The sequence below is a fragment of the Camellia sinensis genome, chromosome 5 (genome assembly GCF_055761805.1).
Source record: "Camellia sinensis isolate YWXY chromosome 5, ASM5576180v1, whole genome shotgun sequence".
Taxonomy (NCBI): Eukaryota; Viridiplantae; Streptophyta; class Magnoliopsida; order Ericales; family Theaceae; genus Camellia; species Camellia sinensis.
The window spans coordinates 31756124-31762015 of NC_138965.1; the positions used below are offsets into that span (position 1 = coordinate 31756124).

At 36.9% G+C, this 5892-nt stretch overlaps 1 long non-coding RNA gene across 1 annotated transcript; it reads left to right on the top strand.

Annotated features, from left to right (window-relative positions):
* Positions 1 to 1530: 1530 nt before the first annotated feature.
* LOC114281766 (uncharacterized) lies at positions 1531 to 3718 on the top strand. The gene is made up of 3 exons (XR_014329322.1): positions 1531 to 1777; positions 3154 to 3327; positions 3410 to 3718. It is a non-coding gene; the product is annotated as an uncharacterized LOC114281766 (long non-coding RNA).
* The last annotated feature ends 2174 nt before the right edge of the window (positions 3719 to 5892 follow it).

Here is a 5892-nt window from a genome sequence, read left to right on the forward strand (position 1 = left end):
CCACCATCGTCACCACTCTATTACCACCACCACCACTATTGCCACTACTACTACCATTACCTCTCCTCTACCACCGCCACTCCATCTCCGCTACCACTACCACAACTTCAGCACTAATCTCCTTCGTCATCGCCACCACCTTCACCACTATTGCCGCTCCCTCTCCTCCACTACAAAAAATTAGTTCCTGATTTTTGGTAACCAAAAAAAATGGGCCGCAGAAAAATATTTTTCATTAACCACAAAAAATTAACTTTATTTTAACAAAAAATATTTTTCATTAAAATATTACCCCTACTTCTACCAAATAAAAAATAATAATAATTTTTTTTCATTAAAATAAAAATGAAACAAATAAATTTTCAACCTTAGTAACTAAAAAAAAATGAAAAATCAAAAGAAAAAAATTGCATTAACTACAAAAAAAATATTTTTTTATTTTAACAAAAAAATAAATAAAATCCCATAGTGTGATCAATATATATTCTCAGAAATAGTCAAAATCCTTAATTTTTCCAAATTTCCTCAAACCCTTTGGCGCCTATGATTTCTTTTTCCCTCTTCTCTCATTTTCACGTTTAAATCTCTCTCTCTCTCTCTCTTTCTCTCTCGCTCTCTCTCCATCTTCGCGCTACTCATCTCACTCTCATTCCGACTCCTCCACCGGCAAGCGCTCGAATCTGCAGAGCATCAATGTCGAAGCACACTATAATATAAGGAACCAGGGATTCTAGAGAGCTCAAATTTGTTGAGCAAGTTGTTGCCCTCGTAAATCCTAACATTGGTATGCATTCTCTTGTCTCTCTCTCACACTTTATTTATTTATATTTTATTTGTTTATCTTCAAGGCTTGAATCTCATGCTCTAGGTCGATGACCCTATGTGATCTCCAAATTCGCTCTTAATCTCCAAATTCGACTCCCTCAAGTAAAAGCTCATTCCTTTGTTTCACGGTTTATATATGTGTTTGCTTAATTTACTCTTTGAATTTCTTCTTTTTACCTTCATTTTTGTTCTACATGAAAATTTTTAATTTGAATATTATACAGTTTAAAATCACTATAATACTGAACATATGAATGTAAAAATACTGTATTTTGGTGTCAATCGTGATCAGTGATCAGTCAAATTAGGGACAAAGAGAGAGAATTATAATGTTTAAAAAAGTCTTGGACATGTGAGTTTTTTTTTTTTTCTCAAAAACAATTATGCTTCTTTTTGCATAGTTTTTGCCTCATGGCCCTCAACTATGCAAAATGGAACTTAAACAGCGTTTTTGCACCAACATGGTCTTTTATTAAGATAATTATGTCATGAATTTGATGACTGTAATGTAACTTGCAACTTTCAGTTCAGTAGCTGGATAATAGAAGTGAGCGTACTGAAATTTCTATTATAGTTGTATGTTGCTTTGATATTATGACCTTTGATTTCATGAAAACCTTGTTTATTTTTGCATATGTTTCTGTTTCCTGTTCAGGCATTGCATTCTAATTCCCAACTGAATTATTTTTACTGTACTTACAAGTTCTAATATCTGTAAAGGAAGAACTGGAGTCACCATTATCCCCTGCAATGGATGCCGTAATAAGAGTATTCAAACATGTCAATGGACTACCTGAGCGTGAGGGTGATGGTAAAGTGCCTGGAGCTACATTTTGTTCAATCCGATTTTTGGTGGCATCCACGCAAGCCATTAATCTAATTGGAAAGCAAGGCTCTTCAATCAAATCAATACAGGAAAGCACCGGTGCCTCCATTCGGGTTCTCTCAAGTGGTATGCTTTAGTTGCTTCAAAAGCTACTAAATTGTTTACTATTACTGGATTTTTTCCATGTGCATCATCTACAATGTTGCCTTTCGATTTTGGTGGCAATTATTGGCCTTATTGGTCTTATGCTAGATTGAATTTATGAATTTACAGTTGACAATTTTTTGTTCACATCATTTTTTCCCTTTCATGATTATACTAGCTTATTAATTTTTGAAAGTTTACTATGCTACCCATTGATTCATGACTTTATTCTATTTGATTTACTTGATTTACAGTTGGCATGATTTTGTTTAATCAGCAACGAAAGTGAATTGTATAGAGGGTGCACAACCTTTACACAACCGAAAAATAAAGAAAAAAATAAAGAAGAAAAAAAAAGTGCATAACATAGAAATAACCAAATCCCGATTACCAGCAGCCACAAAACATCAACAACTAACAAATAAAATTCAAACTAGTGCTAAATTTACAAAGGAAGCTCTATCATCATGTGTCATGATTTTCATTTTTTCTCCTTGCAGCTTACGAATAACAATGACAAAAAAATAAATGGGTTCTTCTCCAGCTTCTCCATGAAGACAAATAAAGGACTAACAATTTTCTTCAGGCCACACCTCCCTTAAAGGCTCACACCCCTTCTTACCATCATAATAATGAAACATTGAAGTCTTTTAATTTCTTTCTCCTTCTAGTAAATATTTAAGCCTCTATCCTTCTTCTCCATTAAAACCGGCTAATTCACTACTGGAGAAGTCTAATCTTCTAAAATGTTATCCATGCCTTTCAATTCAAACACCTTCCTAGCCACTTGTACAATTTGCTTCTAACTCAAGAATCCTCCCTCATTATTAGTGGTTGAAATCCATCATAACAATGAGAGCTAATCTTGAGCTTAGAAATGTTAGAATGGAAAGAGGTTTGGGCCTTAATTGTACTTGGATTCGTTAAAGACTTTGGATTAGGAGTTCCACCAATGAATTAGAATGCCTTTCCTTTTCAGCTTTCAGTAGAAACATACATTGTCTGTTGCAGCACCAAAAATTACAAGGAATATAGAAAAACGTAATGCTATTTAAATATGAAAAAGCTACTCAACTCAAAAAAGTCAAAATTAGCCAACCACATGTATGAAGTCTTAGATGTTGGTGTTAGAAGTCTGGCGGAGATATTATAAAGCTAGTCATCCTAGGCATTATATTATCTATGGATGGAGAATATTTGATGCCTATTGATGTACATAGTTCCAAACATATGAAGACATTTTTGTTTTGTTTTTTAAAATGGTTTCAGGTATTTTTCTTATTGGACTTTTGCTTTCTAATTACTTTAAGCTCCATTTTCTTTCTTTCTCTGTTGTATGTTTGCATACTGATGACTAGGTCGGTTAATATTTTCTTCTGGCAGATGAGGTGCCACATTATGCCAACTCAGACAAGAGGATTGTTGAGATGCAGGGAGAATCTCTCAAGGTTCTTAAGGCTGTGGAAGCTGTGGTGGGCCACTTAAGGAAGTTCTTGGTGGACCAAAGCGTTCTTCCCCTATTTGAAAAGAGTGTGAGTCCTGTTACTCTGAAGGTTTACGAAATAATAGATTATGGCACTGGTAACTTACTGTTGTTCTGCCTTTTTTCTATAGTACAATACACAAGCCTCACAGGAACGCCAAATAGAAACCTGGGCTGAGAAGTCATTGCTGCATAGTACTTCTCAAATTGGGATGGATGCTAATTATCCTCTTGCAGTGAAGAGAGATCCTCTATTTCACGACCGTGAAACCCAGTTTGAATCAAATATCCATTCTTCTGTAATTTCGCTGTATGGCCAAGATCCTGGACTTTCAAGAATGCGTTCTTCGGGACTTGGTCATGCCAGTGGTCCTTTTGAAACCCAGGTTGGTTTCAATTATTCATTTCTCTACTAGTGTCATCTCACATTTCACTTTAGATATTAATTCACATTTCACTTTAGATATTAACTGCTGTGATGTGGTGCACATTTCCAATCCTTTCTGTTTTGTTTATCTCAAGTTTTGGAAGTCTAATGAGGTAGCTAGGTGTAGACACCCCATTTTTGACGGCCCTTAAGACTCGGGCACTACTAATTGCTTATTTAGTGATGTAGGCTATGCTATGCAAAGGGTCGATTTTTTTTGGCAAGGAGAGCGTCAAATCCAAACCTCACACCCCTTTTTTAGACTAATCCAAACCTCACACCCCTTTTTTGGACCAAAACTATTTTGAATATATTTTAGACCTTGAAACCCTCTCTTTCAAAATAGTTTTTGAAAAATGATTCTACGATGTTCCGACGCTCGCATATTGTTAAATGTTGCGCTTTTCGGTAAACCGAGCAAGGACAAAGTAAAAATGAATGAAAGAGAGATGAAATCTTTAAAAAATATTTCAAAGTGCCTTGTTTAGGGATTTGGAGTTGAAGAAAAGAGGAGAAGAGGGAAGAAACTAAGTTGGGGAAGCATATAGGCATGAATCGTTAAGAGAGAGTCGAGCATCCCTCGCTAAATCAGGCCTATCCTTTTGAATACTTAGATTTCAGCTATGAGGCCACTACTATTGGAAATATTACTTCCAAGGCTTCATTTTTCACTTAAGAATCTCCTAAAGCCGTGTCCGAATGAGGGAGATATAGCTGGTTGAAATTAGGCATCAATCTGGTTGGACCGAAACTAAGCAGTCTTCACTAAAAGAGAGATATCTCTTAGCACACTTTGAATTTTGATGCAAGGCTTCCACCATTGGAAATCTTACTTCTAGGGCTTCAGTTTAGGCTCAAGAATGACCTGAAAAGGCATCCATATGAAGGAGTTATGCTTGCTTCAAGTCGGGGACCAGGACTGATTTTTGCTGCTGACCACTAAGGAGTGTGCCGACCACAAATGGAGCATGCCGACCATATGCCGACCAGAAATGATCGTTGTCGACCAGAAAAAGTGGTCGGTCGACCATTTGGGGTGGTCGGTGGACCACTTATTTCCAGAAAGCCCAGAATCTGCAGATATTTTGCTCCAGCTATTCCAGACTGTCCTAGATATTTCTGAATTGAGATATTTCGACCAATGCTCATATATTGCTATATATTGAGCCATATCTCTCATTTTGCAAGGGTTGGCAATTGTGGGAGCTTCTCACACTAAAAGTCCTCTCTCTAGAAATTTTGGAGCTGAAAACTCTCTCTCTCTCCCTAGAAGCCCCTCTCTCTTCTTGTTTTGAGCCTTAAGCTTAGAATCCTCTACACTTTTGCAACGAGACCCTTAACCAAAGTTGATCACCATTGGGCTGAGGTCCCTTGGAACCTATTTTTGGGCTGTTGGAAGGTTGTTTGGCTCAGAAAAGAGGCTGATTTGCTGTTGTGCTTCAAAGGTAACCCCTTATCCCTTTTAAGCTCTTTGTGCACTATTGTTTTGCCATAGTTTTCAACTACTTTGGGGCTGTTTTTGGGGTGGTGTTGAACTAAAAAAACCTCTGTTTTTACTCTATTTTTCAGTCCTAAAAGTGTTGGTTTGTGCCTTGTTTGGCTAAGGGGTTGTTCTCCCTTTTTGTTCCTTGGCTTGTAAGGCCTTTTGTGCAACTTCTCACCACCTTCAAATTTAAATTTTTGGGCCTTTTTACCACTAAAACTCAGAGATTTTTTAGTAACAAAAACCATGTTTTGAGGTCCCAAGTAGGAGGGGGTGGTCCCCTCTCCTCGTCTTATTAGCATGTATTGTTGGCCTATCAAATGAGCATGTATTTCTCCCTTCTTGAAGCTTAGTTTGAGCATGTTTTTGTGACTTTTTTTAACATGTTATAACTCTATTTTTAGTTGGTTCGATCATTTGTTGCATGCTTCTTACACTTGTAGTGTAAATCCTCTTTGCTAGCCTTGCATGCCTAATGAGTTAGCTTGTTATTATAGCATGTGTTGGCTTAGTCTCAGCCCATTTTTGGTGTTATTTTGACATGTCATAACTCTATTTTTGGTTGGTGGAGCCACCTCTTGCTTGGTTTTTGCACTTGTAGTGCAATCATGCTCATTAGCCTAGTGTACTTGGTGTTTTGGCATTCCATTCTAGCATGTGTTAGCTATACTCCATGCATGTTTTTGGCATTTTTTTGACATGCT